The 27373-nt window shown below is 36.8% G+C and overlaps 1 non-coding gene across 1 annotated transcript; it reads right to left on the reverse strand.

Moving 5' to 3' along the window:
• Positions 1-24906: 24906 nt before the first annotated feature.
• LOC128289931 (small nucleolar RNA R71) lies at positions 24907-25013 on the reverse strand. Its single transcript, XR_008279572.1, has one exon. It is a non-coding gene; the product is annotated as a small nucleolar RNA R71 (small nucleolar RNA).
• Between the last annotated feature and the right edge of the window lie 2360 nt (positions 25014-27373).

Raw genomic sequence — 27373 nt, forward strand, 5'->3', positions numbered from 1 at the left:
ACAAAATAATCTGTCAAATACTATAACCAATATTTTAAACCTAGGCAATTATGACACGTAACAAAATAACTAATCCTACTATACATGCCATAATTCAAAATGTTTAGTTCAAATACCAAAAGTATTGATAGTGCGGGCAGATCTTCAACGATCTCTAACTCCTGTGCTAACTGGATGACACTATAAGACAAAAGAGAGAAAAGAAAGTAAGCTTATAGCTTAGTATGTAAGTATATAAATAATAAATAAGGAATCTAATATGTTTACAAAATAACTCAATTATATCTATTTTTAATTTCACTATTTACTCCAATTTAATCAAACTATCCCTCCTGCGTCATGTTCACTGAATAAATCATAACTCGAGTTACAAAACTCGAAATGCAAATCCGTAAACTTTTCCTGAAACTAGACTCATATTATTTCTTACTAAAATTTTCAACAATTTTTGGTTCATCCAATTAGTACATTTTATTAGTTAAAGTTTCCCCTGTTATACAGCCTGACTGATCTGACCTTTGTTTACTACAAATTAATTTTCTCCCTGTAAAAAAGTCAAATAGCAATGAAATTTGTTTCATTTAACACTACACTAAATAAGGAATCTAGGCATATAAACTATATTTCTTAATTGCTTTTGTACAAGTTTTAATGATTTTTCAAAGTTAGAATAGTGGATCACGTAGTCATTCTAAACAAGTCTCACAAAAATATAAATATCACAAAATATAGGATTTTTTTACTTTTTTTGTTTCTTTTACATGAAAATAGACTCATTAAGCTTTAATTTCATATCTCATTCAACCGCTAATTAAACTTCCTACTATTTTTGGTGATTTTTCAAATTCACGTCTCTATGACTATCCAAACAGTTTTATTATCAATTTTGATCTTTCACGCTTTGGTTTCATTCTTTGCTTATCCTGAACAATTTTTTCCAACTTCCAGTTACATATCGAACTTATCACTCACATGTTACACATGTGTATTCTTACACTTATCATTACAAGGTCATACATAATTTCATTTAGTCGATTTTCCCATTGAACACTTCGAATCGAGTCTCCGATACTTGGTGGTTTCAGCGCGTAGTTCCACCCATCACTTAGTTCGGCTCTCTTGTACACATGGTGAACATGAACACTTAGTACCACCCATGTGACCTAGCCATTTTATCTCGTAGCTCTCTTGTCTAGATGGTGTCCTTCACCTGGAGCTACACATGTGACCTAGCTACATTTATCCCGTAGCTCTCTTGTCTACATGGTATACATCCTGTATCACACATGTGACCTAGCTACCACATAGTATCTCATAGCTCTCTTGTACACATGATGTGCACTTGGCACCATAAATGTGACCTAGCTGCATACCATCTATATCTTTCGATTCTGAAGGTTCAACCAGGAAGTATTTCACTTTCTAATACTTATTTCCATTCTTCCAATAATCGATTATGATTCAAAATCAGCTACAATATAAAAAATATGCTGAAATATAAAAACGTAAATAAAGATAATGTATTATTTACATACAAACTTACCTCGGTGCAAAATATCAAAATTTTGCAATTTAGTCCAAAATCTTTTCCTTCCCCCGTTCAAGGTCGATTCCACGCCTTTCTTGATCTATAACAACACATTTAGCTCATTTAACACTCATAATATCTATTTCAATCCAAAAATCACATTATGAAAAAATTACGTTTTTACCCCTAACTTTTACAAAATTATGATTTTGCCCCTAGGCTCAGAAATTTAATTTCAGCCCTTATTCTTATGTTTTACGACAGGCTGAACATTTTTCTCTTCTATGACAACATCAATTTCTCACTCTAACATGTGCTTATGAACATTAGGTATTTTTACTGATTATGCCGTTTTGCTCGTTTTCACTAAAAATCGCTTAGAAAAGATCGTTATCCTAACTTCAAACATTCATATTCTACCATCAAACATAAAAATACATGCATATCATTCATGGATAAATTTTTAAACATAAACATTAACTCGAAATAATTGTAGAAATAGGTAGATCGAGCTACGAGGATTTCAAAAATGTAAAGAACATTAAAAACGGGGCTTGAATGCACTTACTATAGAGCTTGAAAGCTTGGAAAAAACCCTAGCTACGGTGTTTATGACAGTTTTGGCCAAGCTTGGTGAAGATGATACCAATTTTGGCTTTGTTTTCCCATTTTATTATTTTATTTACCAAATGACTAAATTGCCCTTCATTAAAAACTATGGTGTTTTATCTTCCTTTAGGTATTTTTGTCCAAACTAGTATAATGGTCTAATTACTATTTAAGGACCTCTACTTAAAACCCCCATTTCAATCAACTACTTTATGAACTAGAACACACATTTTCACCTATTTCAATTTAGTCCTAAACATCAAATTAAACACCCAATCATAAATTTTTCAACCTCAGATTCGTGGTTTCGAAACCACTATTCTATTTTGGCCCTAAATCGGGCTGTTACACACACGACCAGGTTACTCGCCTATCTGCTAAGCCGTGTGTCACACATGGCTAAGACACACGTCCGTGTGGACAAAAATACGCTATTTTCCAAGCCACATTCATCACCCATATTGTCATCCACCTACACCAAAACTTTTACATATTCACAAATCATATCCAAGCATTTAAAACAAGTCCAAATCATGTTTTAAACGTGACATAATTTCACATACAACGGATGTACCCATAGGTACCTCAGATGACGATTTATTAACATGTTAATCTATCATTCATACTTTCCTATTTATCAAATGCAATATATGCATTATCACATTCATTCTTCAATCATGTTAGATCCACTTATAAACAAATCAAAATATGTCAAACACAAGCCATTCCAATGGTTAGTTTCATTTAAAACATTTACATGCCATTATTGCGTAATTGACCTATACAAGCCATTATAACTATAATTAATTTACCATATATACCAAAATAGGCCAATGGATAGTGTGAGTAGTCTCCACCAATGCTTCCAATCCAATGAGCTTTCGAATTACTAAAAGACAATTGAAAGTAAAACAGAGTAAGCATGAAATTCTTAGTAAGCTCATCTAACATGGTAAATAACTTACCATATATTTATATTCAAAATAAACATGCAAGGCACTATCAAACAATTTGGTTACAAGCCCTAAACACATATCTTCATCATGTTAGCCTAGTAATTACATATAATAGTCCTTAATCATGGATGAATAAAGTCATCAAGCACTTTCCATATCCCAGTAACAACCAATTCATGCATCATTATATCAAGCAATGTCATTTCCATGTACTTCATTTACATACGGGCAATAATTCGTTTCTAAGTATACTATCTCATATAAACATCAAAAAACATGTATGGGCTCAATAATAACCAAATAAAATATACAATTCATATCCCTATATTTCAAGTATATTTTCATAATAACTCATCTCAAGTTCAGATTATGTCATGTCAGAACTTTACCCATTAAATCATTTGAAATATCAATGTCATACAAGAAATACACTCAAGGTGTACTAATCTATATTCATGGATGAACAAATTTATCAAACAGATTCCATGTTCATATATCATCAATTTGTATTTCCATAAATCATGTATCATCATTTCATGTATTTCAGGCAGACACTTGTAATAATTCATTTCTTGTTCATATTTTCTCATGTTAGAATTTTGTACGTTGAATTTATTTGAAATATCGATGGATATGGAAGTAGTACACTCGAAGTGTACAAATTAGAAATTTGTCAATTCATAATCAGGGGTACTCATTAGAGTACATAATCAGGAAGCACTCTCTCGAGCCATAAATCAATAATGCTCATATGAGCCATGTAACAGGAAGCTTATCTGGGCTAAATTAGGAAACTCATAAGAGTTTAAAATAGGAAGTTCAAAAAGAATTTTTAATCAAGAAGGTCACGAAGAGCCTATCAGGAATGCTCACAAAGAGCCATGTAACAGGAGCTCCAAATAGCCATATATTAGGGAGTTTAGGAGAGCCATATCAGGACGCTCATAAATAGGGGTGAGCATTCGGTCGAATCGAATCATATCGAATGAAAAATTTTCAAGTTAATCGAGTTGACGAATCATATTTTATCATCCTAATTTGATTTGAAATTTTCTCGAATCGAGTCGAGTGAGATGGAATTCGAATCGAATTGAATCGAATATATTTGTTCGAGTTAAATTTTAAAATATAATTTTGGGTCCTTGTTACAACTGTCACCCACCATAATAAAATTTGTCCACCGTAATCAAAATTTTTATTACCTTTCATCACCTCATAATTTATTTATTAATCTTTTATATATGGGTTAGCTTCTTTGCTTGCTTAGTTGTTTCAATTAGCTTCATATTCTTTTCACTATTGGAATTAAAAATATATTAAATGTAAAATGTGATTTTTAATAAAAGTTATTTTAAAGATAAAATGTGAAATTGAAACCAATATAAAATTTTAACACGAATATTTTATGGCATCATTAATAATTCAATTTTAATATAAATATTCAATATGACTAAACAATTCAATAATATAAATAATATAAAATGTGAAATTTAATTTAATAATATAAATAGTAGATATAAATAAAATTGTTACTATTTATGTTTAGGGATTTTTGGATAATTTTGATTTTTTATTTGGGAGTAAAGAGTGAGAAATAAAAGTTCAGGGGGAAAATAAAAAGTTTTGAAGAGTAAAAGTTTGAGGGAAAGTAAATAGCGAGAGTAAAATTTTGGAGGAAAAATATTAAAAAAAAGGGGGGGATGGGTTTGGGGTAGATGGGGGTGGGATGGGAAGGAAGTAAAAGTTTTGGGGGGAAAGTGGGAGGGAGTAAAAATTTAGGGGGAAATTAAAAAATTTTAAGGGTTTTGGGGAGTAAAATTTTGAGGAAAAGTAAATGGGAGAGTAAAATTTTGGTGAAAAAATGGATTTTGGGTAGATGGGGGGTTGGGATAGGAGGGGAGTAAAAGTTTTCGGGGAAAAGTGAGAAGGAGTAAAAGTTTTGAGGGAAAAATAAAAAGGTTGGGAGTTTGGGGTAAAAAAGTAAAATATTATAGTTCGATATTCGAATTATTCGAATTATTCGAGTTATTCGAATTCGAAAACTCAACTCCATTCGAACTCAAAATTTGAAAAAAAAAATTCGAGTTGACTCGAATAACTCGATTAACTCGAATAATTCAATTTGTTTAACTCGAAATTTGAATTGTTTTTCGATTTTTTCGAATCGAATCGAATTTTGATCACCCCTACTCATAAAGAGCTACGTTTGTATCTACAACATATGCAGGACCACAACCGATCGTATAACAGGACACTAAAAAAAACTACATTTGTGCCCACAACATATGCAGGAACACAACCAATCAATAAACAGGACACTCACAAAGAGCTGCGGTAGTCGCAACACATGCAAGATTACTACCGATCAGAATGCTCCTAGAACTATATAACATGAAACTCGAGAGTGCTAATAACAAAATGCTCGTTCAAGCTATAGTATGTCTACAACACCTGCTAGACTATAACCATTACAGGAAATTCAGTAATCCATCAAATTTCATTTATTCAAACAGAACTTGACATTTTTCGGGCATTATCATTTATCAGGCTTTTTTGGATATGTAATAAATTTCATGTTTATAACATTTATACAATTCACGTACACAACATTCAATTCAAGCATAGAAATATACACAATTTATTTACACGAACTTACCTCGACAATTGTTCATGTACGTAAAATCTACAAATTTGACATTTTTCTCTTTTCCTCGTCTAGCTCTGAATTTGGCCTATCTGGATCTATACATGTAAATTTAATATAAATTTAATATAATTCATACTCAATTCAGTCAAAATCACATTTTAGGTAAAATTATCATTTTGCCCCTAAACTTTTAATTAGTGGCAATTTCGCCCCTAGGATCGAAAAAATGAAATTCATGCAATATAGAAATTCATGCAATTTATTCCAAGCCTAGCCAGATTTTACAAGTAACATTTGCAACCCATGTATTTCACAAAATTTAGAATTTTTTTTATAAATTGTACAACTTTACAATTTAGCCCCTAATTCACATTTTCATCAAAATTCACTGTACAAAAGTTGTTTATCTATCAACAACCTTTCATTTTCTACCATAAATTTCAAATTTCAGCATATTCATCTATGGAAAAATTTCTATATTTTGATAACTTTTCAAATTAATCCCCAAAATAGCTAGATTAGGTTATCACGATTTTAAAAATATAAAAATTACCAAAAACGGGACTTAAATACTTACCTAATTTGGCCAAATAAGTTTTCTCTTTTTCCATTCTCCATGGCTAGGGTTTCCATATTTATTTGGGAAAGATGATGATAAAAATGATGATATTTTCTTTATTTTATTATTTATCATCTTTATTTTTCATATTTTCAATTTTGTCCTTTTATTTATTTTATTTTTCATGGATGATTCATCATCCTTAACTACTAAGTATTTTTAATGGTCAATTTGCCATATAAGGACCTCAAATTTTGAATTCCATAGCTATTTAATCCCTTTAGCTATTAGAACTCAACTTTTGCACTTTGTGCAATTTGGTGCTTTATCAAATTAAGCATGTAATCAATAAATTTTCTTTACAAAATTTTTATATGACATTATTATCATACTTTAGATCATATAAGAATATAAAAATAAATTTCCTTTTCAGAATCGAATTTGTGGTCTCGAAACCACTGTTTCGATTTTATCAAAAATGGGTTGTTACAACTCTCCCCCTTAAAAATTTTCGTCCTAAAAAATTTTACCAGAAAGAAGTCTGGATGTTTCTCTCACTTCATGTGCCAGAATTTCAATCAGTCTCTCACTGTAATTGTCAAGCTGAATTTCAATATCTATTAGAGAAATATCATGTGATGGATATGATCGATACCATCGTAGCATATACGCATGAATAACATTTTGAATTCTGTCAAGCTCTGGAAATAATGCCATTCAATACATAACAAGTCTGATTCTTCTCAATGATCTCATATGGTCTGATAAGCCACAGACTTAATTTGCCTTTACAGCCAAACCGGAGAATTTTCTTCCAAGGCGAAACTTTCAAGAATACCTTGCCAAAAGATTGAAATTTTATTTATTCCCATTTAAAATCCACATAGGATTTCTGACAATCAGAATCTGCCCTAAAACTATCTCAGATCAACTTCACTTTTTCTCTGGTTTCCCGGATCAAATCAACTCCATGTATTCTTTCTCTCACTAAACTCAGTCCATTACTATGGAGTTTTGCATTTATGATCATACAGAACTTCGTACGGTGCCATTTTAATACTTAACTTATTATATGTGAATTCGACTAACGGTAATTATTTCTTTTCCAATTGCCTTCAAATTCTAGAATACAGCCCCGAAACATATCTTTAAAAATTCAAATCACACATTTAAATTAGCCATCCATCTAAGAATGAAATGCAATACTAAAATGTAATCGCGTATCTAGAACTTCTTGTAACTTGTTCCAGAATTAGAATGTGAATCATGGATCTCAATAAAAAAGAATAGAAATTTGCATACCATGTAATCTGACAATCTCAGAAACATATAATTTAGACAATCTATTAAGAAAGAAATTCATTCATACTCGGATAAAATATTCAGACTTCGTCAAACGATCTAGGATCACTCAAATGGCATCTTCCTTTTTCAGGGATAGGGGTAATTCCAATACAAAATCCATAGAAATTTTATCCTATATCCATTCCAGTATCATCGTTGGCTATAGCATTTCTGAAGGTATCAGTACCTGATGTTCAGGTTTTGTAACATCCCAAAATAGTGCCTAAACGGGACAGTGGTTGTGAAACCATGAATCCGAGATAGAAAAGTTTATTTTGATTAATTTTTACAATTTACCGAGTGATTAGATGCATGTGTTAGAGTATCGATGGAAAATTTTATAGATAGCATGCTTAATTTGCCTACTAGGGCTCAATTACAAAAGTTGATAAACATGAGTTTTAGATGCTAAATGATTAAATTGAAGAGTATAATTGAAGTAGAGGTTCTTAAATGGTAATTAGATCATTAGGTTTTAATGGACACAAATGGACATACATAGATAAAAATAACTAAAGTTTTAATGAAGGGTATTTTAGTTATTTGGTAATTAAAAGATTGAAAAGGGGAAAAAAGATGACAAAATGTGCCCATCTTCTTCATTAGGCTGAAATTTCAAGGGTTCTTCATGGCTAGGGTTTTGTCAAGCTTTCAAGCTTCATAGTAAGTGATTCCAAGCCCCGTTTTTAAGGTTCTTTACGTTTTTGAAGTCCCGGTAACTTGATTTAACATATTTTAGCAATAATTTAACCTAAGGTTCATATTTGGAAAAATAACCATAGGTGAAATGTGTTTATTTTGATGTTTTATCGTAGAATATGAAGATTGAAATTATGTTAAACGACTTGAGCTAAGCAATTTTAAGCGAACAAGAGTAAAACGACATAATCGGTAAAAATACGTAATGGTCATAAGTACATGTTAGAGTGGGAATTTGATGTAGTCGTTCATAAAACATAAGAATCGGGGATAAAGTTTCATTTCAGAGCCTTGAGGCAAAAGTGTAAATATGCAAAATTTTAGGGACAAAATCATAATTTTGCCAAAGTTAGAGTTAAGGAATGTTTTGATAAATGTGAATATTAAATAAGTTAAATTTGCTATTATAGATCAAGAAGAACGAAATTCGGGGTTAGACCGAGGAAAGAAAAAGGTTGAGGACTAAATCAAAATATTTGATCGTATTTTGTATCGAGGTAAGTTTACGGTAAAAAAATGCAATGATTTATTATTTATAATTAATGATTTTTTCAGCATCTATATATTTATTTTTTAAATTTATTTCTTGATGATTAAACTAAGAATTCACGGAGAAATGATACTTAAAAGTTTCGGTTGAACCTTAGGAATGCGTAGGATACAAATGTCATGACATTAGGGTTTAAGGATACCAAGTAAGACCATGCCAAGGCATGGCATTGGTAAGTTTTACAAGGCAAGGAAATCATGTAAGACCATGTCAAGACATGGCTTTGATAAACTACTATAGGGCAAAGATCCCATGTAAGACCATGCCAAGACTTGACAATGGTGAATTCATAAGGCAAGGATACCACGTAAGACCATGTCAAGACATGGCAAAGGTAAGTTTAAAAAGGAAAGGTGCCCGTGTATCCTTAGTATTCCAAATGGTTCAACGGAAAATTCAAAGAGTGTACTATAAGTCCATGTTCGAAAGGTTCAGGTTATCTTGATAATTCATTTAGAATGTTGTTATTTATTTACATGCAAACTTACTAAGCCTTATGCTTACTCCCTTTCTTTTCTCTCTTTTTTATAGTATCACAAAGCCAACTCAAAAAATTGTAAAGACATCGGAGATCGCCTCACACTATTAACGAGTTATCTCGGTATTTTGTGACTAGAAATACTTCAAGTTATGCCATGTATAGGGACTTGGCTATTTTGTGTGTATGTCCTTATAATATGATTAAAGAATGGCATGTGAATACTTGGTAATTATTAGCTTATGATATAGCTAATTAAGAACATGTTTTAGTATTATGTATGCCTAGATGAGGTTTGATGCAAAGAAACTATGAAAGAGTAAGAGTTGGCCATGGAACAGTTAGGAAACAGCAGCAGTGACATGGTTTTGAAAAATCACTGTAGAAATGGAATAATGGTGAATGAGATATAGAATTAAAGCTTATTGAGTCTGTTTTTATAGGAAAGAAACAGAGCAAACAAAGGAAGTCTATATTCTGAAATATTTAAATTTCTATAAGACTGGTTCAAAGTGACTTCGTGATCCCCTGTTCCAACTTTGGAAAATCACTAGAAATTGTAAAAAAAATAATTATAAGTCAAATTTTATATTTTTAGATTCCTTAGTGAGTCTATATTCATTAGAAACTAATGGAAACATTATCCGATTTTTATATAATGATATAATTGATTTTTAGTGAAGAGAGGTCAAGTCTGCTTAACTGCGAAATAGGGGAACCTTTAATGAATAAATTATACTAATTGGCCAAACCAAAAATTCTTGAAACATTATGGTAAGAAGATATATGAGTCTAGTTTTAGTAAAAATTTACATATTTAAATTTCGAGTTTTTTAACTCGAGTTATAATTAATTTAGTGACTGTTATGCAGATGGACAGTTTTATTATGAATAGTGAAATAAATTGTTTTGATTTGTGTAAGTAATCGGAAAATTTTTAATGTTCTTGGTTTGGTCTCGAACCGTTCCAATTGCACATTTTAGGGCCTCGAGGGCCCTTTTTAGGGATTTATTGGATGAATGTGAGTGAATTAAGTTTTTTTAAAAGTAAATAATTTTTTATGCCCCGAACAAGTAAGATAAGTCTGGTAACGCCTCGTGCTCGACTCCGGTGATGGTCTTAGGTAAGGGGTGTTACATTTATTGGTATTAGAGTAACAGTTTAGTCAGTTCTTGGAATATTCAGTATGAGTAAGTGTAACACCCCGAACCCGAGACCATTGCCGGTGTCGGACACGAGGGGTTAACAAGCCAAGTTCACATGGTTTGCCCACCAATTTGACATTTCCAGTCAGGCTGGAAGACTGCATCACCGTCGCCTTAAAAATCATATCTCGAGTTTCACAACTCGGAAACTGGTTTCGTAAATTTTCCCTGAATTTAGACTCATATATCCATCCATGGATTTATTTCTAGAATTTTTGGTCGGGCCAACTAGTACAGTTTATTAGTTAAAGTCACCCATGTTACAGGGATCGACTGCTCTGACCTTCGCGCGGTATAACTTGAATATCTCTCTGTACAGGCCTTTAATGCTGGTGCCGTTTGTTTCAAATGAAACTAGACTCAAAATGGAATCTTTACATATAAGGTATGTCGCATAATTCTTTCTGGATAATTTATAGTAAATTTTTTAAAGTTGCGACAGGGAACCCAGAAACCATTCTGGCCCTGTCTCACAATAGCTTTAATATCTCTTAACCTGTAACTCCTATGACCATTTCGTTTCTTCCATAAGAAAATAGACTCATCAAGGTTCATTTACATAGCTTATTCACTATTTAATTCCATTCCTATGAATTTTGGTGATTTTTCACATTCACGCCACTGCAGCTGGCAGCATCTGTTTTTAAGGTAGGTCTTACCTATTTGGTAGTCTCCATGAACCAACTAGTCTTGCCATACATAGGTTCATATATGATCATTTTAACCATGCCAATGGCTGATCATATGACCAACATTCCCATTTCAATCCATAGCCACATCATGACACCAAATATATACATACAAACCACAATTAGTCTAAGTTCATGCTTCCTTTTCGAGCCATTTTCGCATGGCCGTACATACTTACATTACAACATATTTAACAAACAAGAGGTAGTCCTATACATGCCATCTCAAGTTCAACCAAAATTTATACCAAAATGGAGGCTTGATAGTGTGGATGACTTGACTTCAACGATCCCGAATCCGATTGCTATCGAGCGAAATCTAGAAAACTGAGAGCCAAAGCAGCGGAGTAAGCATTTTTATGCTTAGTAAGTCTCAAGGAATATAATCAACTCTAATTACAGCAATACATTCACATAGTTAAATGCATCATTTCATTAATGCACATTCACATAATCATACTTACTTCACCATCCCAACTCTTATGTTCATACACAAATAACGGCTTCATTAAGGCCGATAACTCGCTCCATCATAGGAGCGGATATTCATACGCTCTTACTCCTAGCGCGCAAAGCACACACCGTACTTACCTTATCATTGGGAAATTTCACAAGTGCATTAGCTGAAATTTTCCAGCAAGCTCATAATTTTCAAATCACATACCTTCGGAGTTTATCCGGATGTCGGTACTTCGTTCAATCGCCTTCGGACATAGCCGGTTATGGTAACCCGCACCAAGGCCTCACGGACTTTACCCGGATATCACGATTTGCACAAATGCCTTCGGTCTTAGCCGGATTTAACAACTTGCACGAATGCCTTGGTCTTAGCCCGGATATAGCTACTAGCACAATTGCCTTGGTCTTAACCGGATATAAATTTCAGCATAATTGTCTTCGGCTTAGCCGGATATCATTCAATTTCTCATGCACACATACATCAATAATCATTGGACATACATATTTCATTTTCGTTACTAAGGCTCAAACACAATTATAATCATTAGCATATTCGCCTTGGGACTTAGCCCGGTGGAATTCAAATACTCATACACACATGATCAATAATCATACACATCCATGTTTCATCTTACATAATTCAAGTAAGGTCACTTCTTGAGGACTTACCTCGGATGTTGTCGAACGGCTTTTTCGGCTATTCGATCACCTTTTCCTTCCCTTGTCCAATTGTGGCCCTCTTAGCTCTTGAGCTAATTCAAACAAATTCAATTTATTAAAACCTCATTGTGCTTGCTTATGGCGAATATGACAAGGATTTTAAATGGTCATATGGCCACTCTTTAGCTTGAATACACAATGGTCATGCACATTTTATACTACATCAAGCAATTCAATACAATTTATTTGAGCATCAAGGAAATGCTAAGGCCTTCAATAGGCTACCCAAGGCGAATATTCATGTACATGTTGAGGTCAATTTTGCACTTAATACCTCACAAAAACAGCATGCAATTTACTAATTAATGCTTTGCACATTGTGGCTCAAAACTTATAATATAGCATCAAGCACTTATATGTGTGCTAGGCGAATTGTGCTTGCAATTTCACAAGCATTCTTCCACATTTTCTTCTTTAAACCAATATATTCATCACTTAGTTCATAACCAAACATAATGTGCAATCATATATATGCATATATGAGCATGGCAATTTTCAAGGTGTCCATAGCCATCCAAAACACAAATTTTAACTAACATGCAAGAAGCATGAATCATGCTCAAGAATGCATCATGGCGAATATGACAATCATGCTCCTTTTCAATTTCAATCATGATAAAACAAAGAGAAACTCAAAATCTTACTCAAGAGTAGACAATCCATCATTGCATGCATCATCATCAAGCTTCACACTTAGCATGCAATGGCTTTATCACCATAACAACTTTGGCCAAATACCATTTCCATGGCTTAACAAAGATTTGAGCCATGGCTAACATGCACATCAAGTTAGCAACCAAAGCATGCATGAAACTCCTAACACAACCTCATACATACCTTAATCTTGATGCAAACTTAGCCAAATCTCCTTCTAGATCTCTTCCAAACCAAGCATGAAGCAAAAATCCTCCTTCTTCCTTAGTTTTGGCTCAAAGAAAGGATGAACAAAATTTTTTCTTTCCTTCTCTACAACTCACGGCAATGGGGGATTACCACACTCACACACATTTTTTTCATTTTTTATCACCCATACACCTTTGTTTATTATTTCACCCTAATGCACCAACAAAACATGTTTCATGACATGTTTAGCCCATCCTCCTTGTCATGGCCGCCACCACCTATAAAGGGGGAATTTGACATGCAAGTCCATTATTTTGCATGCATGCTTTAATTAGTCATCACACATTTCCTATCATACTTTCAAAGTTCATTACTAAGTCCTTTCTTGTGGAATTCACCCTTATAACACTAAATCAATCATCATAAAATGTCATACATGAGCACACACATATTATAGGCATCAAAATAAATTTTTAATTATTTTTATGCCTCGGTTTTGTGGTCCCGAGACCACCTTCCGACTAGGGTCAATTTTGGGCTGTCACAACTCTCCCCCACTTAAGAAATTTTCGTCCCGAAAATCTTACCGTAAATAGGTTTGGATATCGCTCTTTCATAGAGTTCTCGGTCTCCCAAGTAGCTTCTTCTATCCCGTGCTTGAGCCATAACACTTTTACTAGCGGAACCCGCTTGTTTCACAACTCTTTCACTTCTCGTGATAGGATACGAATCGGTTCTTCCTCATAACTCATATTAGCTTGAATTTCAATTTCTGATGGACTAATCACGTGCGATGGATCGGATCTATAGCGTCGAAGCATCGAACGTGAAAGACATCGTGAACCTTTTCGAGTTCAGGGGGCAAAATCAAACGATATGCCACTGGATCGACTCACTCGGATATCTCATATGGCCCAACGAACCTCGGGCTCAACTTGCCCTTACGGCCGAATCTGAGTATCTTTTTCCAAGGCGATACCTTGAGAAACACTTTATCACCCACCTGATACTCGATATCCTTACGCTTTAGGTCCGCGTACGACTTCTGACGATCGGAGGCTATCTTCAGACTTTCACGGATTACTTTCACTTTCTGTTCAGCATCCCTAATCAAATCCACCCCGAAAATCTTGCTTTCACCGAGCTCAGTCCAAAACAATGGCGTACGGCATTTACGACCGTACAAGGCCTCGTAGGGTGCCATCTTAATACTTGATTGAAAGCTGTTGTTGTAAGCAAATTCAATCAACGGCAAATACCGTTCCCATGAACCACTAAACTCGAGGACGCAACATCTTAACATATCCTCAAGTATCTAAATTATCCGCTCGGATTGACCATCGGTTTGGGGGTGAAAGGCGGTGCTGAAATGCAACTTGGTACCCAAAGCCTCTTGCAATTTTTTTCCAAAATCGCGACGTAATCTTGGGTCTCTATCCGACACGATAGAAATAGGCACCCCATTCAATCGAATAATTTGGGAGACGTATAATTCTGCCAATTTATCGAGCGAAAAATCTGTGCGGACAGGGATAAAATGAGCAGACTTGGTCAGTCTATCAACAATGACCCAAATCGCATCTTTCTTACTTGCCGACACTGGTAATCCAGATATAAAATCCATTGTCACTCGATCCCATTTCTATTCAGGTATCATGATTGGCTAAAGTAATCCCGATGGCACTTGATGTTCCGCTTTCACTTGTTGACATATCAGACACCTTGAAACAAATTCAGAAATGTCTTATTTCATACCGGGCCACCAAAATTGGCGTTTCAGGTCATTGTACATTTTAGTACTACCCGGGTGGATTGACATTCGACTCATCGTGAGCCTCGCTCAAAATCATCGAAACAAGTTCGAATCCTTGGAATACATAATCGACCCTTGAACGTCAAGCAGTCATTGTCGTCAATCTGAAATTCCGATTCTTCATCCGAAACACATTCGGCTCGCTTAGCGACCAATTCAGCGTCGACCTTTTGAGATTCAAGTATTTGATGAATCAATAATGGTTTGGCCTCTAATTCGACTACTAGCACCTCCTCGGGTGAAACGGATAAATGAGCATCCATCGCTCTCAAAGCAGACAGTGCCTTGCGACTTAAAGCATCGGCCACCACGTTGGCCTTTCCCGGGTGATAATCAATGCTGAGTTCATAGTCTTTCAACAACTCAAGCCAACGTCTTTGTCGCAGGTTTAAATCGTTCTGAGTCATCAAATATTTTAGACTCTTGTGGTCCGAATAAATATGACACCTTTCTCCAAACAAGTAATGCCGCCATATCTTCAAGGCGAACACTATGGCTGCTAGTTCAAGGTTATGGGTCGGATAGTTTCTCTCATGCGGCTTTAGTTGTCTCGACGCGTAAGCCACAACTCGACCTTCTTGCATCAACACACAACCTAACCCAAGCAAGGATGCGTCCATCAGATATGACAAACTCTTTACCAGACTCCGGCTGTACTAGCACTGGGGCCTCGGTTAAACAAGTTTTTAGTCGATCGAAACTTTCTTGACAGCGTTCCGACCACTCGAACTCAACATCTTTTTAGAGTAGTTTCGTCATCGACGCAGCTATCATCGAAAAACCTTTCACAAATCGTCGATAGTATCCGGCAAGCCCCAAAAAGCTCCAAACTTCGGTAACATTCCTTGAGGTTTCCAATTGACTATGGTCGAAATTTTGTTCGGGTCCACCACGACACCGATCACGGACACCACGTGCCCCAAAAAAAACTAACCTCTTTCAGCCAAAATTCACATTTACCGAACTTTGCGTATAACTGCTTATCTCGTAAGATTTGCAACACTAGCCTCAGGTGTTCAGTTTCATCTCTCGAATTGACCTAATTGTCATCGATAAATACAACTACGAACCGATCCAAGTATGGTCTGAAAATTCTATTCATTAAATCCATAAACACCGCAGGGGCATTAGTGAGCCCCAACGGCATCACCAAGAATTCGTAGTGACCGTGCCGTTCTAAAAGCGGTTTTGGGTATGTCCGATTCTCGGACCCTCAACCGATAGTACCCGACCTTAAATCTATCTTTGAAAACACCGAGGCTCCCTTTAATTGATCAAACAAATCGTCAATTCGTGGTAACAGATATTTATTCTTTATCGTCACTTTATTGAGTTGACGATAGTCGATGCACAACCTCATGCTTCCGTCCTTCTTTTCACAAACAATACCGGTGCGCCCATGGAGAAAAAAAAAAAAAAAACTTCGGTCGAGCGAAACCTCTATCCGTCAATTCTTGCAATTGGACCTTCAATTCCTTTAACTCCGTTAATGCCATACGATACGGAGCTATCGAAATTGGAATGGTACCGGTACCAATTCGATGCCAAATTCTACTTCCGAGCAGTGGTAAGCCCGGCAATTCTTCGGAAAACATCCGGTATTCACAAACCACGGGCACAGATTCGGGTTTCTTTTCGATTCCTTGTCATCGAAAGCACGTCGCAAGGTACGCTTAGCCCCTTTTCTTACATATTTACGGGCCAACATCGGATATTACGGTGGCAACTCCTTTAAGTCCGTAGACTCAACCCGTATTATCTTGTTATTCGAGCTCCTCAAATCGATAGTCTTGCTCTTTCAATTTACAACCGCATCGTGCATGGTCAACCAATCCAGACCAAGAATAACGTCGAACTCATCGAACGGCAAAAGCATCAAGTTCGCCGGAAAACAAGAACCTCGGAACACTAGGGGACTTTTCTTGCACACTTTGTTGACAAGCACGTAATGACCCAAGGGGTTTGATACCGAATTACAAACTCGATAAACTCGATAGGCAAGTCTTACTGGATGCTAAGGTTTCACATATATATGAATGAGTAGAACCAGGGTCAATCAAAGCAATCACATTTGTATTGAAAAGAGTGAAAGTACCGGTAATGACATCTGGAGAGGCAGCATCCTCGCGTGCGCGTATGGCATAAGTCCTCGCAGGAGCACGAGCCTCAGATCTGATGGTAGCATCTCTAGATCCTCTCTGACCGCCACTGACATTGCCCATATTTCTAGGTGGCCTACCTCGAGCAGCGGTAGTACCCGAGTTTCCACTCGACTCACATTCTGCTCAAGCATCCTCGGGCAATCCTTCCTAAAGTGGTCGGCCGATCCACACTTATAGCGGGAGTGATCACGAAACCAACAGCTCCCGAATGCCATTTGCCACAATGTTGACACTCCGCCCTCTCTACGATCATTTCCACCATCGGGCGATCGAAGTGACTCGTGTGGTCACAGGGGTCGATCGCGTCCTCGTCTAGAAAAGCCCGAACGCCTCTAGACCGGCTCACATCATCTCGAAATCCTTCGATGCTTGTTGAAGAGACTTTCCGAGGACCTCTTTCGAAATTCTCCAGTTCCCACATCAGCTTTTTGTTTCTCCTTTCTAAGCTCTTGACTTTACAAGCTTGCTCAACGAGTACTCGAACTCTCGTATCTCGAGAATGCCAACAAACATCCTTATATCATCATTCAGCCCATCCTCGAAGCGTTTACACATAATAGCTTCGGACGAAATGCATTCTCGCGGCGTCCGGCTAAGCCTCACAAACTTTCGTTCGTAGTCGGTAACGGACATAGAACCTTGCTTAAGATCAAGAAATTCCCTCCACTTTTGGTCGATAAATCTCTGACTGATATACTTTTTTCAGAACTCGGTTTGAAAGAATTCCCAAGTCACTTGCTCTCTAGGCACCACAGAAGTCAGAGTACTCCACCAATAGTAGGCGGACTCGCGTAGCAAGGAGATGGTACACTTTAAGCACTCATCGGGTGTACAGGATAGCTCATCAAGCACCCGGATAGTGTTATCTAACCAAAAATTCAGCTCGCTCGGCATCATCATCATCCGTAGCCTTAAATTCGGTGGCCCCGTGTTTTCGAATCCTATCGACTGGGGGCTTACTTGACCTTATTTGGTCAGTCACCGGAGGTATTGTAGGTGCGGGGGTTGCATTTGTCGGGAACGGAGGTTGTGGAACAGCCGTGTTGGTTCAAATGTATTGATTGAACCATTCGTTCATCACACTATAAAAGGCTTGCCTAGCCTCGTCATTAAGATTGCTGGCCATAGGTTGAGAGTCCGCCGGCGCTGTCCCTTGCGTGGGAGCAGGCGCCACACTCTCCACACCATCAGCTATCGCTCGGTTGGGATCGGGATCCATTGCTAATAACAAACACAAAATCAAATTGTCAGAAATCCCCACACTATCGATTCATCATTTAATGGCATGTATAGCTAGACCCCAAACACATCACGGTAGTCCTAGAATCGACTAAACCGTGGCTCGATACCAATAAAATTGTAACACCCGAACCCGAGACCATTGCGTGTATGGGACACGAGGGTTAACAAGCCAAGTTCACATGGTTTGCCCACCAATTTGACATTTCCAGTCAGGCTGGAAGACTGCATCACCGTCGCCTTAAAATCATATCTCGAGTTTCACAACTCGGAAACTGGTTTCGTAAATTTTCCTGAATTTAGACTCATATATCCATCCATGGATTTATTTCTAGAATTTTGGTCGGGCCAACTAGTACAGTTTATTAGTTAAAGTCACCCATGTTACAGGGATCGACTGCTCTGACCTTCGCGCGGTATAACTTGAATATCTCTCTGTACAGGCCTTTAATGCTGGTGCCGTTTGTTTCAAATGAAACTAGACTCAAAATGGAATCTGTACATATAAGGTATGTCGCCTAATTCTTTCTGGATAATTTATAGTAAATTTTTAAAGTTGCGACAGGGAACCCAGAAACCATTCTGGCCCTGTCTCACAATAGCTTTAATATCTCTTAACCTGTAACTCCTATGACCATTTCGTTTCTTCCATAAGAAAATAGACTCATCAAGGTTCATTTACATAGCTTATTCACTATTTAATTCCATTCCTATGAATTTTGGTGATTTTTCACATTCACGCCACTGCAGCTGGCAGCATCTGTTTTTAAGGTAGGTCTTACCTATTTGGTTGTCTCCATGAACCAACTAGTCTTGCCATACATAGGTTCATATATGATCATTTTAACCATGCCAATGGCTGATCATATGACCAACATTCCCATTTCAATCCATAGCCACATCATGACACCAAATATATACATACAAACCACAATTAGTCTAAGTTCATGCTTCCCTTTTCGAGCCATTTTCGCATGGCCGTACATACTTACATTACAACATATTTAACAAACAAGAGGTAGTCCTATACATGCCATCTCAAGTTCAACCAAAATTTATACCAAAATGGAGGCTTGATAGTGTGGATGACTTGACTTCAACGATCCCGAATCCGATTGCTATCGGCGAAATCTAGAAAACGAGAGCCAAAGCGGCGGAGTAAGCATTTTTATGCTTAGTAAGTCTCAAGGAATATAATCAACTCTAATTACAGCAATACATTCACATAGTTAAATGCATCATTTCATTAATGCACATTCACATAATCATACTTACTTCACCATCCCAACTCTTATGTTCATACACAAATAACGGCTTCATTAAGGCCGATAACTCGCTCCATCATAGGAGCGGATATTCATCTTGCTTACTCCTAGCGCCATAAAGCACACACCGTACTTACCTTATCATTGGGAAATTTCACAAGTGCATTAGCTGAAATTTTCCAGCAAGCTCATAATTTTCAAATCACATACCTTCGAGTTTATCCGGATGTCGGTACTCGTTCAATCGCCTTGGGACATAGCCGGTTATGGTAACCGCACCAAGGCCTACGGGACTTTACCCGGATATCACGATTTGCACAAATGCCTTGGTCTTAGCCCGGATTTAACAACTTGCACGAATGCCTTGGTCTTAGCCGGATATAGCTACTAGCACAATTGCCTTGGTCTTAACCGGATATAAATTTCAGCATAATTGTCTTGAGGCTTAGCCGGATATCATTCAATTTCTCATGCACACATACATCAATAATCATTGGACATACATATTTCATTTTCACATTACTAAGGCTCAAACACAATTATAATCATTAGCATATTCGCCGGGACTTAGCCGGGTGGAATTCAAATACTCATACACACATGATCAATAATCATACACATCCATGTTTCATCTTACATAATTCAAGTAAGGTCACTTCTTGAGGACTTACCTCGGATGTTGTCGAGCGGCTTTTTCGGCTATTCGATCACCTTTTCCTTCCCTTGTCCAATTGTGGCCCTCTTAGCTCTTGAGCTAATTCAAACAAATTCAATTTATTAAAACCTCATTGTGCTTGCTTATGGCGAATATGACAAGGATTTTAAATGGTCATATGGCCACTCTTTAGCTTGAATACACAATGGTCATGCACATTTTATACTACATCAAGCAATTCAATACAATTTATTTGAGCATCAAGGAAATGCTAAGGCCTTCAATAGGCTACCCAAGGCGAATATTCATGTACATGTTGAGGTCAATTTTGCACTTAATACCTCACAAAAACAGCATGCAATTTACTAATTAATGCTTTGCACATTGTGGCTCAAAACTTATAATATAGCATCAAGCACTTATATGTGTGCTAGGCGAATTGTGCTTGCAATTTCACAAGCATTCTTCCACATTTTCTTCTTTAAACCAATATATTCATCACTTAGTTCATAACCAAACATAATGTGCAATCATATATATGCATATATGAGCATGGCGAATTTTCAAGGTGTCCATAGCCATCCAAAACACAAATTTTAACTAACATGCAAGAAGCATGAATCATGCTCAAGAATGCATCATGGCGAATATGACAATCATGCTCCTTTTCAATTTCAATCATGATAAAACAAAGAAAACTCAAAATCTTACTCAAGAGTAGACAATCCATCATTGCATGCATCATCATCAAGCTTCACACTTAGCATGCAATGGCTTTATCACCATAACAACTTTGGCCAAATACCATTTCCATGGCTTAACAAAGATTTGAGCCATGGCTAACATGCACATCAAGTTAGCAACCAAAGCATGCATGAAACTCCTAACACAACCTCATACATACCTTAATCTTGATGCAAACTTAGCCAAATCTCCTTCTAGATCTCTTCCAAACCAAGCATGAAGCAAAAATCCTCCTTCTTCCTTAGTTTTGGCTCAAAGAAAGGATGAACAAAATTTTTTCTTTCCTTCTCTACAACTCACGGCAATGGGGGGATTACCACACTCACACACATTTTTTTTCATTTTTTATCACCCATACACCTTTGTTTATTATTTCACCCTAATGCACCAACAAAACATGTTTCATGACATGTTTAGCCCATCCTCCTTGTCATGGCCGGCCACCACCTATAAAGGGGAATTTGACATGCAAGTCCATTATTTTGCATGCATGCTTTAATTAGTCATCACACATTTCCTATCATACTTTCAAAGTTCATTACTAAGTCCTTTCTTGTGGAATTCACCCTTATAACACTAAATCAATCATCATAAAATGTCATACATGAGCACACACATATTATAGGCATCAAAATAAATTTTTAATTATTTTTATGCCTCGGTTTTGTGGTCCCGAGACCACCTTCCGACTAGGGTCAATTTTGGGCTGTCACAGTAAGAGTCTATCTATACATGCCATGCTTATATTTTGATAGTGTGACGGCTCCTAATATTTTTAAAATGTTTTTCTTTTATAGTTATGGATTTCGAACGACTTGGTGCAGATGATATAGAAAGTAATGTGCCCACTTCCGCAGAAGAGACAGTGCCACCAGATAGTAGTGAAAGGCCCGTTACAGTTAGTCAGGGAGGAGGGGCTCGAGAAGCCTTCTTCCAAGCTATGAATGAATGTTTTGCCGAGTTCATTCGTAGGAATCCGGCCGTTAGACCTTCACCCCCTCATGATCCTCAGACTACCCATGTAGCTTCCCCAGTTACATATATAGTTAGAAGAGAGAAGCCACCAGTTGATAAAATTAGGAAACAAGGGGCCGAAGAGTTTTAGGCTACTAAAGATGATGATGTAGAGAAAGCTGAGTTTTGGCTCGAGAATACTATCAGGGTCTTTGATGAGTTATCCTGCACACCTGAAGAGTGCATGAAGTGTTTTGTATCACTTTTACGAGACTCGGCCTACCATTGGTGGAAGACACTTGTGTCAGCAGTACTGAAAGAGAGGGTTACTTGGGATTTCATTTAGGAGGAGTTCCTTAAGAAATACATTAGTCAGAGGTTCATCGATCAGAAAAGAAAAAATTCCTTGAACTAAAGCAGGGTAAGATGACAGTGACTGAATATGAACGTGAATTTTTCAAACTCAGTAATTATGCTCGAGAGTGTATGTCTACTGAAGCTATTATGTGCAAGAGATTTGAAGATGGGCTCAATGATGATATTCGACTGTCAGTCTGTATGTTAGAAATAAAAGAGTTCGTCATTTTAGTTGAAAGAGCTTGTATGGCAGAGGAGTTGCTGAAAGGAAAGGGTAAAGCTAAAATTGAGATGCAAGACACGAAGAAAAGATAGATGAGCAAGTCATTTCAGTCTACATCCAAAAGGCCTAGAGAGTTCTCTACGAGATCTAATTTTTTAGTAGGATATTGATAAACCATAAATTATACATATTTTTACCCCATGTTTAATGCATTTTATGGATGATTTCCCATTAGAATTAGTGAATTTGATGCTCCTAATGCTTTAATTTTATGTTTTATACTTAGGAGAGCATAGGAGAGCGAAAGGAATAAGAAACGAGCTAACATCAGAGAAAATGGGCCAAAGTACGAAATCAACATGGCCTGGACCTCCTCACACAGGCAGACCACACAGCCGTGTCAATTTGGCAAGCTCGAACACGACCTGAAGTAATCAAACACGGGTGTGTCCCTATCAAGCCCAAGTTGAATCCAATTCGGAAAAGGCTAATTTTGAGGGCTTTTAGGCATTTCAAAGCCTATAAATACACCCTAGAGAAGGAAGAAAAGGACACGAAGAATAGGAAGTAAGAAGTTACTCCAAGGAAGCCGATTAATCCATCTCAGAAGCTAGATTCATCATCAAGACTGAAGATCTCTCCTCAATTACCCTTCAAGAGTTTTGGGTTTTCTTTATGTTTTGTATTCTTTATTCTTCTGAGATTTTTTCATATTTAGTTATGAACTAAAACCCCTAAATACCTAAGGGGAATGAAACCTAAGATGAATATTGTTATTATTTCTAAATCGTATGATAAATATTTAACTTGTTCTTAATAATGTGTTCTTAATTCTTGTTTTGATATCCCAGGATATTAATTCAAGACAAGCTCTTATTCAGAGGAGATATAGACCCTGTCTAAGAGTACATTTGTCATAATTAAGCGGAGTTGATTGCGCGCCTAGACATAGGGTGACAAGATTTTGCCAGATTAGGGTGAAACCTAATAAGGGGATCCATAAATGGAGTTAATGCAACCGTAGAGTGTTAATTAGAGAAAAGTTTTGGTTATTCAATCTAGGGTTTAGATGTTATTAGTCTTGAATAGGGATAATAACATAACTTAGGGACCTCTACGGAACAAGTTGAATGAATAAATCATCCAATTTAGAGTCAGAATAATAAGTAAAGTCTAGGTGGAGTTTTCCTTAGGTATTGTCTTAAGTCAATCAATTTTCCCCAAAAGCAATTCCCCAATTATTTTCTTTGTGAGTTCTTAGTTTAGATAATTAGTTAATTAAAACAAAACCTCTTTATTCTTAGGCTAGATAATAAAAAGACAGTCATTACTAGTACTTTTATTTCCTTTTGGTTCGACAATCCGGTCTTGCTAAAACTATACTACTGTTTGATAGATAAACTTGCCTACATCACAGTAATTGTTAGTTCAAGGACGAGTAATTATAAATATTTAAAACCTATCACGAAATCACGCGATCTAGTTTTTGGCGCTATTGCCGGGGAGCTAAGATATTAGGAACGCTCAATTTTTATTATTTTAGGCATTTATTTTTCTTGCAATTTAATTTAATTTTATTATTATTATTATTTATTAACTTACTATTTCTTTCTCTTGGCAGGTATTTATAGTTTATGACTAGAAGAAACCCGTCAGGACCATTACTTTTTGACAAAGAAATCGATCATACAGTTCGCAGAAACCAAAGAGAAATAAGGTGAAGCTTACGATACACAGAGAATGAGCAAGAAGACGATACTCAACCCCCAATCGAAGAGATGGCTGAAAACCAAGACAATCAGCTACCTCCTACAATTGCGGCTAATCAAAATCCTACTCCACGTACTATGTATGATTATGCTAAACCTTCTTTAACAGGAACTGAATCTAGCATAGTTAGACCTGCTGTTGCTGCAAATACTTTTGAATTAAAACCTAACACTATTCAAATGATACAGCAATTTGTTCAGTTTGATGGTTTGCAGGATGAATATCCCAACGCTCACTTAACAAACTTTCTGGAGTTTTGCGATACATTTAAAATCAATGGCGTTTCTGATGATGCCATTCGTCTTCGGTTATTCCCTTTTCCATTAAGGAACAAAGCTAAATAGTGGCTGAACTCGTTACCACGAGGGTCAATTACTACTTGGGAACAAATGACCGAAAAATTCTTACTAAAATATTTTCTGCCAGTTAAAACGGCTAAATTACGTAATAATATCTCTTCTTTTGTGTAGGTGGATTTAGAAACCCTCTACAATGCATGAGAGAGATACAAGGACTTACTGAGAAGGTGCCCTCACCATGGGTTACCGCTTTGGCTCCAAGTTCAAACATTCCACAATGGTCTGAATCCTTCGACTCGGCAAATGGTTGGCGCAATGTTCTTGTGCGTAACCATCAATAATAAAACACCTGAAGATGCCTGTGAGTTATTGAGGAGATGTCACTGAATAACTATTAGTGGCAAGTCATGAGGACAAAGCCAATGAAAAAAGCTGGTGTTTATAACGTCGATTCGGTCACCATGCTGTCAAATCAGGTAGAACTCTTGAATAAAAAGATTGATGGTTTTCTTTGTTCTTCACAGGTTCACCTAGTAATGCAGTGCGAAGCAAGTAGCGGTGGAACAAGCCATTTGGAATACCAACCTTATGGCCATAACACGGATAACGAGCAACTAAACTACATAGGTAATAATCCTCAACCTCAAAACAATCCATTTAGTAACACTTACAATGCAGGTTGGAGGAACCATCCTAATTTTTCATGGAGAGGCTTAGGAAATCAAAGACCACAACATCCTCCGGGTTTTTAGCAACCACCCTACCAACAGGAAAAGAAGTCGAACTTTGAAGAGATGCTCTCAAAGTTTATATCGGTGTCAGAAACTCATTTTTAGAACACCGAGACAGCAGTTAAGAATCAACAAGCATCGATCCAAGGGATCGAACCTCAAATAGGCTAGCTTTCCAAACTAATCTTCGAACGACCACAAGGTAGTTTGCCAAGTAATATTGAACCCAACCCAAGGGAACAGCTCAACACGATTAATGTTCAAGATGAAGAAGGATTTGTGGAGCCTGAACCAGAACCACGACAAGAAACTGTGGTAAGCAAAGGTCAAGGTGAGGTAGATCAAAAAACAAACAAATCAGTGAATGTCGAATATAAACCTCGTGTACCATACCCCAACACAACAAGGAAAGACCGCTCAGATGAACTATTTGGTAAATTCTTTAAACTCTTAAAAAAATTATATATTAACTTACCATTTATTGAAGCTCTATCGCGGATGGCAAACGCAATGAAATTTTTAAAAGAGCTTTTAGCAAATAAGCGGAAGTTGGATGAGGCGTCACATGTGGAGTTAAACGTAGTGTGCTCAGCTATTCTGAAACATAAGCTACTGAACAAACTAAAAGATCCAGGGAGTTTTACCATTCCTCGCTTAATTGGTAGTTTAGATGTTAATAATGCATTAGCTGATTTAGGGGCTAGTATCAACTTCATGCCTTTTAAAATATTCAAGCAACTAGGTCTCGGGAAACCCAAACAGACTAGGATGAGCATTCAATTAGAAGATAAAACTATAAGATTTCCTAGGGGTATTATTGAAGATGTGCTAGTCAAAATCGATAAATTTATATTTCCCATTGACTTCATTGTTTTAGACATAGAGGAGGATAGCAATACTCCTTTAATCCTAGGAAGGCCCTTTTTAGCAGCTGCTAAAATAGTTATTGATATTGGCACAGGTGAGCTCACACTTCGCGTAGGAGACGAAACACTCACCCTTCAAGCTCGCAATTCTGACAACACATCAGAAATTGAAGGTGATTGTCTAAACCATTCTATTAAAACTGACCACATAATACAACCCACTTTGTAGGAGATAAGTCTGAAGGAAGTACATGAGCCACTTTCAAACAACAGTAGAGGTTCTATTCATGAAGGACGAAGGCTGCAAATAGAGGAGCTAGATGAATGGCGAACACATAAACTGAGAATATACGATAAACCGAAACTATGCCAGAACGAGCCCAATACCTCTCCAAATCAACTTAAGGTTGGTGATAAAGTCTTATTAGATGCCGCAGATCCCCACATTGTCACTACCACACCGAATGAGGAAATCCCTCTTATGGTACTCAATATTTTTCCATTCGGTACGGTGGAGGTGAGTCATCCCAAGTTCGGCACTTTTAAGGTAAATAATAACCGTTAAAAACCTTATTTTAAGATTGATAGGAGGAATGAGGAATATAAACTCCTCGAACCACCATGATCATTCAATGGAGAGGTAAGTCGAGCTTAGACTATAAATAAGTGCTTCTCGGGAGGCAACCCAAGCACTAACTGTATTAACTTCTTCCAAAATTTAGTCTTCAACATCTAACTTACTAATAGAGCTCTTTAATACAGGTTTTCCACAGAGACACGACCAAGCACACGGGCGTGCTTATGGCCGTGTGAAAACAGGGCAAGGATTTCCCCAACATAGGCTACGATACAACGCCATAGCCGTGCGACATGGCCGTGATCAAGCCTACCAAAACAACACGGGCGTGCGACATGCCCGTGTGGAAGACCTCTGGTTGAAACTGAGAAACTAGCATGGGCGTGCGACACGCCCATGTCCAACCCGTGGTTGAACCTATCAAATTAATA

Source organism: Gossypium arboreum, chromosome 2 (genome assembly GCF_025698485.1).
Source record: "Gossypium arboreum isolate Shixiya-1 chromosome 2, ASM2569848v2, whole genome shotgun sequence".
Taxonomy (NCBI): domain Eukaryota; kingdom Viridiplantae; phylum Streptophyta; class Magnoliopsida; order Malvales; family Malvaceae; genus Gossypium; species Gossypium arboreum.